This window comes from Saccostrea echinata, unplaced genomic scaffold (assembly GCF_033153115.1).
Source record: "Saccostrea echinata isolate AGI-Se365-2 ecotype Australia unplaced genomic scaffold, CSIRO_AGI_Sech_v1 ptg000001l, whole genome shotgun sequence".
In the NCBI taxonomy this organism is placed as follows: domain Eukaryota; kingdom Metazoa; phylum Mollusca; class Bivalvia; order Ostreida; family Ostreidae; genus Saccostrea; species Saccostrea echinata.
In genome coordinates, this window is record NW_026889750.1 from 27,158,420 (window position 1) to 27,172,627 (window position 14,208).

Here is a 14,208-nt window from a genome sequence, read left to right on the forward strand (position 1 = left end):
ATTATGGCTGGCTTGCTCAAGGTTACAACAAAAAACGCAACCAAACAGTACATAAAAATATTCAATACATATAGACTTGTCACCACAAGTCATGACAAAACCTGCAGTGGTTGTGTCTGTTCCGGGATATATAGATAGTACTGATGTTAATGAATGTTGATGTTGAGGCATAATTAGCGTACCAGTACTTCAAGTAATGATGGAAAAGATCATCTCCAGATGTCCTCTCACATGAATTATCTTTAGGGTAAGGTCCATGCCCTCAACAATTAACTAAACACATAAATCTAAATAGTTTAGGCCCTTCCTTCATCTCCAAAAAAATATAACAGTATACCACTCCTGTAAGAATCTTCAGAACTAATTAACAAAATTAACAGTCTGTTTGGTGACTGAAATCTTAATAACTTCAATATCTTATTAATTATCTAACTCACAAAAAAAGAAAGAGAAAAAAAACCCCTTCATCAGACAGATTAATGAAGTGAAGTTGCAATGGCAGTTCTACAACGAGATGGCTATTCAGTTCTTTCAAACATATCACATTTCTTTCAAGTTCCTAAGATTTTAAATGAAGAGAAAAAAAAACAACAACAGAAACAACAAAACAAAAAGCAGGAAAGATTAATTAAACTGTGATGCATGTATTTGCTTTGGGAGACATTTGTAGGGATTCAATAGGAGATAAAATCATGCATCATACTTGTGTTTCTTCCTAGATCATTACATCAAACAAATGCAAAGAACATAAAAAAAATCTGCTGCATGACCTTGAAGACTTTCAACACTAGACTCCCAATCTGCTGGATGACCTTGAAGACTTTCAACACCAGACTTCATTGTGTATGGGGCATTAAGTCAGCTTCCCTTTCCACTCTGCAACATTTGTGTAACAATACACCATTGTTTTTGTATCTTTTATAATGTGTAAAGTCTGTTGGAGGTCCAATATTTGGATGAAAAACAATTCACCAAACTATTTTGCCTACATTGTTTCCAATGCAAGATATAAATGCCTCAAATTCCAAGCTTCCTATGCACCAAGTCCCAGACCTTACAAAACTGCCAAACAAAATCAACTGATAAAAGTGCACTGGAAAAAGAAAAGTTGGGTGCATTTTCAGACATTGGGCCATATGTACTTCACATATTGAATAATGGCTATCTTAACCTGCAAATGATTATAAATGATTTTAAATAACTTTAAAAAACTGCAAAAGAAGACAAGCCTTATTCTGTCACATGCTATTTCCTTCCAAACATTAATTCTTGGCAAGGTCTGTTACCAACATCTGATGTGGAGTGCCATAACATAATATTATTACATATCTGATGTATAAAGAATCCAACACCAAAAACCTCCAAGTCACTGCAAACAAATGTATATTACCTCCATCAACGGAACCTACACAATATGCCGTAATGTTAGGTTATGTAAAATAGATGTTCTGTAACTATGTCTGTATAATTTCTTTAGCTGGATATAATGATTGCCACATGCCTGAATCGCATCGTTTATATTACTGATACAGATTTAGTTGTCAACTTTTTTTGAAGTTATGATTACACTATAAAGATCAAAATCCAAAGAGAAGAGTAATTGTTTAGATGTAATTGAGTGTAAAATATCAAAATTACTTGATACCACAAACCTCACTCAATGATACACCAAATGAGATACATGAAAAGTATAAAAGGGTGCCAAAGAAATATCTCTTATTCAAACAGCTCTCTGTTGATTACACATTGTATTCTAAATCATATCCCAGGATCTCCAAAGAAAAATAATGTTGTGTAATTTAATAATCAAAAAATATTTTCGTTTCTCTGCTTCCAGCAAATGGTCATAACTGTGTTCTCTAAGTGTTTCTTATGAATCACTCAATGCTTGATAGATTATTCAATTCGAATTCTATTATTCTATCAGAGTATGGGTGCTAAGATCGGAAGGCCTTATCATGTATAGAAGACACCAGAATCCTAATATTGCACAGATGTAATGTGGTTCAAAGCTCTTCAAAAACACCACTCAATATAGGATCCAAATATTTCAAAAACATTAAGCCATACACTTTTTGTCTAACTTGTTTGAATTTTAATAAAAGTTGGTGTTTTTTTCAATATTGCTTAGAGGAATTTGTTCAGACTGTTTGTAAAAACTGTCTCTTTTTCTTGACCTTTTTATTTAACCTATGCTTGTAATGTGTAGAGGGTGTACATTAACTCAACTTAATTAAAGAAAACGAAATAACCTTGAATAACTGCATGTTGCACATTTGCTTTGATCTTAATGGCATATACAAAAAGGTTAATTCACAAGTGGGTAATCCCTAATGCAAGAGGAGTTTATATTATATCTTCAAGATTCATCTGTACAAGACTTGTGGTGTTTCATAATTCAAGAAATTGGGTGTTTATTAAAAATGCTAAATGAACAGCTATGTAAACAATTTTCAATGAACTGAGAAAAGTTCACAACTCCCAAAATAGTTGTTCCAGAAATTTACGTGTTAACTTCATATCTTTAATCTGGAAGATTAGTGAATCAATTTTAATAATCTGGATATATTAAAGTCCAAGAGTAACAAAAGATTCAAAAAGCAGAACTTCGCAATTACAAATGTACTTTGTAATCTTAAAAATATTTCTGATAGTGTTGTATTTCTTTAAATCTTTATTTTGTGTCAATTTTATGCAGCTCTGTTGTACTAATTATTAAATAGTTAGAGTAAATGAAGTTTTTCTGAAGAAAGTATTGTATTTATATCAACCAAAAATAATCCAGCAACTTCAATTTTCTAAACTATTGCTGCTTGGGATCAATAATATCAGGAGAGTTGTAGCCAAAAATTACAATTCATTTCTTTTATTGCACACATTATTTAAATCTTAACTCAAAAAACCCAGTAAATTTCTTCTCTTCTTTCTAAATATTCTTTCCCCTTCAATACTATTCATATCAAGTAGTACAGTTCTAAAGTACTTTCTCACTCACCTTTCCGTAAATGAATTTAAAATCCCTCAAACTGATTTCTCATGATAGCAGACTGTAGTCCAGAAAATAAATATATGTCTTCTTCTGTTCTGTTTCTATCCTAGAAAAAAAAATATTTTAAGCATAAACATCTCTGACTGAATTTAGTCTTCATGTTTTACACTGTAGACACACCTTCTCGATTAGGAGTAATATTTTTTTCCAATAAAAACTGCGCATTTTTAAAAACAAACACATTAATATTGTTACTATTGAATACTCTATAGCCATGTTCCCACACACTGCATTAAAAATCCTAGAAATCAAAGCATACTTCAAACACAGCATAGTTTAAGTGCTATACACTGAAAATACTGAAAACTAATGTCTATAAATACTTGAGAGTCTCAGATAGATTTGGAATCAAACTTGAAGTAATGACTAATTGTGAAATAATAAGGCCTTGAAATAAATCAATTCATTGACTGTATCAATTATTCAAATCTGTCAGTCACCCTCACTGCCATCAAAGAGCATACAGAAATGGGTCCCCACTACCAAGTTTAGTCTTACACCCACTCTGACACCTTTAGATTTCATCAAAAACAACTTTGTCTTTATCTGGAAATCATAAAATTGAGTAACAAAATGCATTTCGTGCAAAGTAAAGCATTGTGTTACCAAGTGCAGATGGTTTGAAGATTTTAAACAGAAATCTCTGGCAAGAATGTAGCTCTACTTTTTGATTTAAAGTTGCTTAAGTCAGAGATGAATATGTGCTATCCATTGAGACTTTGTACCACTTTTGTGCATAAGCTGGCTATAAATGATTTTTTTTTAAATGATGGTTTACTTGTAATAAGAACTGTTATTTCAGAGTCACAAATGTATCTGTCAACACTATTTCAGCAAAATTTTAAAGAATACCAGGTAAAAATTACTTTGAGCAGAACAGTTTGTTATGTGTTGTATTCATGCATACACTTAATTTAACAAACTGCAAGCTGATATGCATCCTTAACTCTGCAATGCAGGGTTACATAACAATTCCATAACTTCATTTCTTTGTCATTCTTTTTCTCATATCAACCCCATAACAAATCAATCTTAAAATATAAAAATATGTGAATCATGAATGCTGGGTGCTGAGCTATCAAGTGCGAAGGTATCCCTTACAGAATACTCTGGAATATTCATTTACGAAATGATTTGACTACCACTGTCAAGATTTTTGCAGGATTTTTCTTTGCATAACATTTGTTGCTCTCATTAAAAGGTCCAGCAAAATCCTAGCATGTTCCAAAAACTAATGCCTCTTTTCATCCACTTTGTAGAACCTGTCTATCACAAAGCCTTCCTTAATTAGGGTTACGTAGATGGAAAATTACAATGTCTACACCATGGCCCTTGAAGTTGGAAGTTCTGTGCATAATTAACACCTTTGCTTTTTGTACAAAACTGACATTGTTTTCAAAATAATTTACTACCCAGGGTTATTTGCAAAAATATCTGTATTTTCACTATTTTAATACACAAGATGTGGGTGTAAAACATTTGTTTTTTGTCACATAGTCATGTCACTCTCTTGGTACAGCTGCACTATGCTTTCATAATACTGAAGACATGGAGTACTGCCAGAATGATTCCAAAACAATAGTGAACACAATATGTAACAACAGAATCAGTGAAAACACACTGCAGAGCCATGTAACAGACATTTAGCAGCCTCCCACTGAGGCTTACTCCGTGAACACCACCATTGCAGACATAGCACAAACAAAGCTTTCCAGATCTTATGGTCACTTCCATTTAGTCACTCATATTTAATCAAGCTAGTTCCTCATTGCATCTGCTGAGGGAACTGTTTGACTTGTGTTTTTCTTTATACCAGGTACATGCACTTGCACCTGCCCAAATCTGCTCAAAATACACATTCTTTAGCTTTTTCATTTCTCCTAGCTCTCACCTTCCAAAGTACTGGTAAACGATTAAAGCTATAATGTACTTTAACAGTAAATGAGTTGTTCATTTTTTTTTTTAAAATATTAAAACATTCATGCCAAATTGCACATTTTCACCATCATATTCTAAAAACAAAATCCTTCCATTGAAGATTTTTGTGAATTAATATTCAAACAGGGCAGAGTGTATGATAATTTATATATTACTCAAAAAAACTACACAAGGAAAAACTTTTACTTGATAAAGACAGCATGAAAACTTCAGTTGAAAATCAAACTAAAACCTACCTTTCATATGTAAAACATGTCCTTGCATTGGTAATAACACAAACCATTAATTGAAAACTTACAATAGCTCTTCCAGCTGACTATAACTGAGTTTGAAAATCAAATAATGCCAGCATTACGATATAAAGATTTTATATTAAAGGTGTCAAATATCCAATTTTTATTATTCAGAAATATTCACGGCTTTTGAATATGTGCACCCTATGCTAATGAGTAAATTTCTCCCACATATGAAGAAAAAAAAATCGTAAGACTATTGACAGAAAACACAATTGACAAAAAATATTTTGCTTAAAAAAAATTCAAGAAAATGGCACACACAAATGAGCTCATTAAATTGAAATGCCTACCAAGACAAACTGATGCTTAACATGGATGTCAAGGTAAAGCAATCCAGTTCCTGATGTAATAGGGAAATGTAAGGTAGCAGAAACTAACCTACTTTAATTGTATTATGTAACCTAATTAATTAAATCACTAACTTTATAAAACAAATATAATCTTCACTCATTAAATGTCCTTTCACATGAACACTAATCATTTTAAAGAAGCTTTGTTCAGTACGATGGCCGATATGGGCCGGACAAAAAGTAACCACGAGTTGTGTTCGATTTGCCGGCAATTCTTAGATACAGGCAAAAAGTAACCACGAGTTGTGTTTGATTTGCCGGCAATTCTTAGATGCCGGCAAATCTTAGATACCGGCAATTCTTATTTTAAATATTTAATTAAAATACTAGAGGTCTCAAAGGTAAAGTTATCTTAATTGGGAAAACGGTTTGACAAAGAAAACAGTTTCACTCGATACGTGGCATTATTTATGACATATCAAAACGAAGTGAAGCTATTTAAATGGCTAGAAAGCAGCATCCCCCTCCCCGAAAATTAAAAAGGGGGGGGGGCTATTTCAACACTGGTCTGGGTTTCGTTCACTGTCTTTTTACAAAATGTTTGAAAATCAAGTATATTAGAAAAAAAAACATTTCTTGGGTAATGTATATCGTGCCTCCTTTATATATGAGGTCCTGCAGATATACATACGCAAATCGACAAGTGTAAACTGCTCTTCATCCTCAGGGAAACAGAAGTTTCGTTTTCCGGTTTTTCATAATATTTCATTAAGATATGACAGGGCCTAGATTAAAATGGACAATACAAATTCAGAAGTTTTCTGTATTCTCATTATCACCCTCCTAATTGTTTATGGTAGTTTAATAACCAGGCAAGTTTTTTAAAACAGCTAATCAGTTGACTACATGTAGCTGGGCCGTCAATCAACAGGCAGAGTGCACAGCGTTCATTTGGTATTTGAGGAAACAATGGCTTTGATATTAAAATAAATAACACAACTATTGAAGATCAAATAAAATATGGGTTGGTAATGAATTTAAAAGATATTAATATACGTTTATGTGGAGTGCACAGGTCTGGAAACCCCTTAAACATTGTCTGTATGCGGTTTTCCTCCTCACTTTTCTCAGTACTCTGTGTTTTGTCAAACCCTTTGTCCTGTTAAGTTAACTAGACTTCTGTGACCTCGATATCCTCTGGCATTTTAATTAAATAATATATATAAGAATTGCTGGTACCTAAGATTTGCCGGCATCTAAGAATTGCCGGCAAATCAAACACAACTCATGGTTACTTTTTGCCGGAATCTAAGAATTGCCGGCAAATCGAACACAACTCGTGGTTACTTTTTGTCCGGCCCATATCGGCCATCGTAGTTCAGAGAAAAGATGGTGTAACATAAGATATTAAGAGAACTTAAATTCATTTACTACAGCATGTGCAACTTCAAAATGATCGATAAAGAAAAAAAGGAAACAAACTATAATGTCATAGCTAATTTGTTCTGAATTGTTCTTATGGAAGAGTTGTGCAAGTGTGCAACAGACAATACTCCCATATCATAGAAATATGTTGATATAAATCAGTATTATCCAGCTTTGATGAAACATTTGATCCACACAAAAACTACATGCATCTCAACTCCACTGCATGTTTCTGCAGTGAGGAAAAAAAATTAGGCATAATAAAGAACATCGCATGTAAAAGACGAGATTCTGACATTAAGGATGTAGCTTAGAATAAGGCTTATAAATAGCAGCACCTGTGCATCTTGATCTGATTTTTATCTTGTATTTACCAAAATATTTTGTTATAATGGTATAAACATGCATTACACTTCATATTAATGTTTTACACAACTCCTTTGCCATCAACACGGACAAATCTTTACATATCATGTAGCTCAACATTCATTATCTAAAATCACATTCTGTCAATATTTACAACCGTTCAAATTATAATTAATTTTTTTTTTACCTGATGGATTAATTTAAAAATTCCTCAAATAAAACAGGCAATCACCATAAATTAACAAATTCCAATGTAAAGTCAGCACACGCAATAGAAAAATAAATTGAAAACACACACAATATAGAATTAGTAGTAAAATCCTTTGAGAATCGTTTTAATTTAAAACTCCTCTGATAAAGGCCACTGTAATATTTGTGTTTCACCTCTCTGGTACCTAACACATAAAGTGACTGCTCACAATATCTGAGGTAGGTATAGAGTAAGTATAGCAAGTCATCTGCCACGTCCGATTACTGCATGGGGAACTATGTCTGCATAATTACACACACATGTAAAGTCTCTCCCTCATGGATATTTTTTTCCGTTCCTTCAGTTCTCACACCTTAATTAACACTTAATTCTCCACACGCTAACAAATCGAGTATTTATTTTTCCCAACTGATGTAATATAAGCAAAACTTTTATTTTAATGGTCTTTTGCAATTTAAGGAAACCTTTTCAGAATATACCTGTTTTATTGGCAAGAACGCCTTTTGACAATAATCCTGTGGAAAGAAGAGAAAGAGGCTCGTAAAATGTCCCATTAATGTAAAAAATCACGCTGTTGGATTCAGACAAGTTCATCCCCCAAAACCATATTTTCCAATAATATTTCAATCAAACCTACATCTTTTATCATATCTTTCAAGAAAAACACGTGAAATAAAGCCTACCCAAAACCCACTGTAACAATCAGAAATCACTGCCTAAATACCATTCCAATACTGCATGAAGCTTATCGAAATGCATCGCATCTTTTCAATGCAAAACACATGAGAATGGCTTAACTCTTCATATATATCTGACACAGAAATGATGCTATATGATTTGTTTCCATTTCAACAAATAGCTATCTTGATTACATTGTGATAATTATAGAATAGATGAGACATCAAATATCAGGAACTGGACAGCCCTTGAGAGATATCTACATCTTCTTCCAATATTATGCATTACTCTGACCGAATTATCCAAGTGCTTGTTTGCATACCAATTACCCTCTGCAATCAGAGATGTACATCCATTGGGAGACATTAATTTAGTATTAACATGGAAAACCCATATTCAGTTTTATGTAGTGCACATCAAAGAATTAAAACTTCAGACTGAAATTTTCATACTCAAAAATAAAGACTTTAAAAATCATAAATAGCTAAAAGGCAGTGGATTTTTTAAAATGTAGAATTCATTGAAAACAATTAAAGAACAAAGGGACTTCAATATACATCTCTGATAAAGGTTAAACAAATTTACAGTAACATAAACTTTGATTATAAGTCTATCAATCTAAAAGATTTTACAGTAAAACTCATTTAGTACAAACACAAACATAGCGAATTTAAGAAATAATTCCTAGTATACCCCGATAGTCAAGAGATTTTGTTGGCAAATAAAAACTGAGCTGGAGGAGTGAGGTTTTTATTTGTCAACAAAATCCTGAGACTGAGGGGTATTTTCTCCAACAATTCCGCTGAGAAGGGTATTATTTCCATTCTGCTACAGTGAAGTTTTTAGCTGCTATATAGAAAAACCGAGAAGTTAGATGTCAATGTCAACATAAGTGCCTTATTACATCACAACTGAATGCTACTTCTCGTTCATTTGAACTTCATGCATTAGAAAAAGTAGGTAATCCAAACTCAAAGTAAACTTTTACCAACTCATTTGCATCAGAAAACTTTAGTTCTCCAATGTAAGTTTTGTACCTAATAAGGCTCTGTATTTGGTAGGCATACTTGAAGGAAAATATGTATATTGCTTATTTGCTTTATATACTTTAAGGAGTTATACAGCTACAAAGAATTATGATAACAAAGTAAATTTACATGTCTCCAGGGCTTTGCTTTAACAGAGTTTTACAACACCTTAAGTACTGAAACAAGATAGTATGAGCAGTCAATTTGAAATTTAAATTATGAAAAAAAAGTAGCCTGCTATAGAAAAGTCTTTTATAATTTAAATTACATTGTATTCACAATTACATTCTTTTCCAAATACAAAGAAAATACTATCCTTATTGTTGCTATATATTGTCATTCTGCCACACAGTACAACTTTGTCATTTTGCCAAATTAGAACAAAACATCCCTGCATGTGATGAAATGTTTCTAGAACTACCTCTTCTTGATATGTCTTCAGGAACTTGATTTTTTTGTTATTTCTTTTAAAAACACCATTGATCAGTTCTCTCCATAATCATATAACTAAAAATATTTGATGACTTGTTTGCTGTTTCATTTTCAGTATGTCACACTTTGCTAGAAATAATACTGTAACAATAGCTCACTAAAATCGATTATGCATGAATATCATTTTTATTCTATGATTTGCAAGTTTTGTCAGAATGGATACATTGAAAATTTAAAATTGTCCTAAAATTCTCTAATTTGTTAATAAACTATTCAATGTGATGAAAAAAAAGTTATCACATGTTCAACACAATGTGTTATATGGAATATAGCAATGCATACTGATGATCTGACATGAAAATAAATGCATGTCCAGCTAAAATGAAAAGTCCATCACTTCTGAAGTTTTACAGTAGTACAATGTAAAAAAAAAAAAAATTAAAATGCTAAAAAAAATTTCAATTTTATGTAACTCTCATTCCTATGAATGAATTTTATATAGAAATACAAACTTAACTCCTCCAGACCAACTTGAATGGACTTGTTTTTTTTTGTTTTTTTTTTTGCATTACAAATTAAATCATAATTAAACAAACCTTAAAATTAAATGTTCTTGGTGACCGTGGTTCTTTGATGCTTTCAGTTTCCAAATGAAATATTTATGTAAGAAACTGTCGAGCCATTGAGAAATCGTCACTCTAAGGTTGTTATATCACACATCAATAAACACCGAAATATTTACCTGCAAATGTGGGGAAAAAACATTATGTACAACAGCTCAAATAAGATTAAAGGATTAAGATTAACAATGATAGATGGATTAAACTTCTAATCACTATGCGCTTCACTAAAGCGACAACCTCCCATGCTCTGATTACACATCTAAAACTGCTTTTAAAATATAAAAACTTAATCTTTGCTGTTGATAATTACTGATTCTAATGAAAGAGGGGGTTAGCTGGGAAGGGAGTGAATTATCAGTAATAAACTGCAGTTTTATCTTCCCTAATCCACAGACAATTATCCACCTTTTAGAAGATTTTAGAGAACATGCACATTTTAAAAGATACATAGAAGCCTCCTATCTCAAGAAAGTAAATGTTGTGCAGTACAGTGCATTTATGAATTGCACCAAAGGGCCATAATCAAGAGTTTTTCTATCAATAACAGAGATAATGTCTGCCTATAATATTAGAAAGATATAAAATTTTTATCCTAGAAATTAATGCCTTTATGTGAAGCTGCATCTGCGCAAGTTACACTCTTGCAAGGACACCTTTTTATTGAACAAAAGTTTTTCTCAATATTCTATTACTGCAAAATGATCCATATGCAAAAACTGAAACCCTACCTCATTATTTCATTAAAAAAAAAATGAAACCCCCCAGATTGATTCTTATTTGCTTGAACAAATATGATGGAGGTTGACATAAGTCCTGTGAAACAAAAAACAAGCCTAAGATCCACCTTTTGTCCCTAGTAGCATTGTCGACATACTCATGCTTTCATACCTTGCAAGACTATAACCCATACCATGAACAAAACAGCATGGTTAAAAAAAAAACCTGATGCCAAAAGAAATTATGAAAATTACATTACAATGAAATTAAACATCACAGAAAACAAAAGCAAAATGATGAGATTTTGGCAGATTTGCCAGGTAAAACTTTGTTAATTATGATCCATCATAGCGAACCAAAGGCAGCACATATTATTTCTACCTTAATGCAATAATGCTCTGACGCAAAGCAATTTCTTCAGATGCCCCCCATTTTTACTCAAATAACTTATCTTTTACTGAGTTTTTGTTTCCACAATATGATAGCAATAAAAACGATAAAGAATTCACATACTGTAAAATTTGTACTACAAGAGTCTTAATATCAATGTATTCACCTTTAGCAATCTTCTGTGTAAAACCAGGATCACACAAAATGGGGCAATTCCTTAAAAAATAATTACATGCCATTGTTGTAGTTTGTGGAATTTCATGCTAGTGACCTTCAATAAATTTATTAAAATTAATGAAAAAATGTAGAAATTATTATGCATACATTCAATTCTATAAATGATTTAATACATATCTTAGTAATTTGCACAACGTACTTCTTTAACCATTTATTAAAAACAATCAAGAATACATCCATTTATCTCAAGAATTGTTCTACTGGGCCATTCCATTGTTACCATTTTATTAACACATTTTCCAGAGCCCTTTATTCACATGAATCCTTTAACTGAGTTATGCACAAAAACAGAACTAAGAAAGAATGAAAATGAGATAAGAGAAAATCCGAGTATTTATCTCTTCTGTTAGTTAACACATCTAAGTGTTAATGTCGACTGAAAAGATACTTGTATTAATTACTTAGAAAAACAAGCTTTTCATAGGTCTTCTGTTGAGAGTGTTGTCTTAGTCAATATTTGCGGGACCAATACTTGCACTAATTGAAAGTCAATAAAATTTAATTCTATTGTCAAACACTTCACAAATGTTTTCAAATGGAAGTACAGATTCAGTTTCAAGATAGATTTTATCCAACATCCTACAACATCCAACATCTACAATGTTCTGCACTTTTGAAAATTCATCTCTGTCCAATACCAGAGCTTGATCATGAAACAGTATAATATATTCAGATCTAGAAGAGGAGGCTTGTTTACATCTGTGCATATAATATTTTTAAATCTAATTCAGCAGCTAGGAAGAAAACATTACAATCCCAAACAAAACCTGTGTTTTACAAGATAATATCATTAGCATCTGTAGATGATCTACATGATAAACCATGCATAGCTTATTTGAGGTGAAATGAAAAATAAACAAGTAATCAGCGATAATCTTCACTGTGATGCATAAGGTGCTGAAAATTTCTCCCACATCTGCAAGAAGCTGCTTAGAATAACTACCCATATCCCTCAAATTACCTAACAAATTAACTGGAATACTTCATAAATCTTCATATCATGAAAACACTCCATTATCTGTTACATCACATTCTCTACGCCAGACATCTAGATTTTTCTCCTTCAGTTTGGTATAATAGTTATCCTTCTTTATAACTTTATATACCATACCTACACAAGGTGATTGCTGCAATCCAATTAAACAAATTTCAAGGAACTGCAGAATTTTCTTAATTATGTTTGTAATTTGCAATATCCGGATACCAAACTGTACATCAGAATTTCTCCATAAATGCATGGGGGAGGGTGTAGATATACAAGAGTACAAAGTCTTTGTAGACATTATCATTATATTTTACCCCTTCTTCCTTTTGCATTATTGCTATAAAACTATACATCATTAAGATAGTAACCATCTCAAAAGACCTCACTTTTAATAAAGTAAAGGACATTAGGATGAAAGGGACTTGAAGAGGACAATGCGGTGTGGACCACTTTATACTCAGATCTGATAAGGTCTCCGAGTCGAAAAAAAAAAATTGCTATTTGTATTGGTACATAAGTAAAACAGAAAATGAAAATATTGATTTTGCACAGCATTTTAATCAGTCATTGACCAACAGAATTATATAAATGAAAAAAAATCATATCTAAAAAGAAAATCCGTTAGAAAAGAAATGGTATGATACTGTAAACTTGGATATATATGCAAGTTGTATTTACATGAATTAGAAGCAAGACCATTATGTGTGTTTTTTCCCAAAATATTGGGATTTATAATAAATAAAAATTTGTAAATTTAGGGCATTGGTACTCTGGGGAATTATTTACATGAAAGCTTTCTTATATTGTGTATTTAGCTTAAATTACCCCACATGAAAATTTCCATGTACATATACAGTATGTAAGTTAGGAAACAGTATTTGCAATAATGCACTACTTATCATGTCTTTTTCACAAAAACACAGAATTGGTGAAATACAACAAGACTACCCCAAGGGGAGAGAATATATACCAGCCCCTACAAGGAGTTTACACAAAATTTTTGACCTTTCACTTGGCTCAGATGGCCATCATGGGTGAAGTATGAGCCACACTGGTTCAAAGGCACAAAATATATATGTTTCAGGCAAAGATTTTATTAAATAAATTAAGGTCTGCTTTGATGTTGAATTCTGACCTTTTAAAAATATGCTTTAACCTTAACCTTAAAAACTTAGTTTAAGGTCATTGCACACACTTCACTCAAGTCCACCCTTTATTACCATTCTATTACCAATCCTGCTGATTATTTTTTTTTTTTTTTTTTTTACAGATCTCTGACAATGAAATATATTGTATCATTTTCATATTCTTACATATAACGGACCAAGTAGTTTGATTATACCAAAATTTCTTCATAAAATTTCATTCACACATCACTTTTTTAACAGCAAACATTCTTTGAAATAAACTCCATAAAATGCATATTAAACTTGTGACTATAAAATACTCACAATATATTTGCCTTTAAGTTCTCAATTTCCAGATAATCTCCCCTTACGGTGATCTATCTTCCTTTAATACTCTTCAGACATAGGAGGCCCTT

The 14,208-nt window shown here is 31.9% G+C and overlaps 1 protein-coding gene across 2 annotated transcripts in view; it reads right to left on the reverse strand.

Moving 5' to 3' along the window:
* Positions 1-10,325, reverse strand: part of LOC133188334 (thrombospondin type-1 domain-containing protein 7A-like) — a 41,630-nt gene extending 31,305 nt beyond the window's left edge. The window contains exons 1-2 of one of the 2 annotated variants that reach the window (XM_061323724.1): positions 10,310-10,325; positions 2,996-3,095 (exon numbers count right to left, since the gene is read on the reverse strand). The gene's annotated coding sequence lies outside the window, so the exon portion shown is untranslated. Of the gene's footprint in view, positions 1-2,995; positions 3,096-7,551; positions 7,727-10,309 lie in introns of those variants that run through there. The other variant, XM_061323716.1, reaches the window with a different exon arrangement.
* Positions 10,326-14,208: the final 3,883 nt, after the last annotated feature.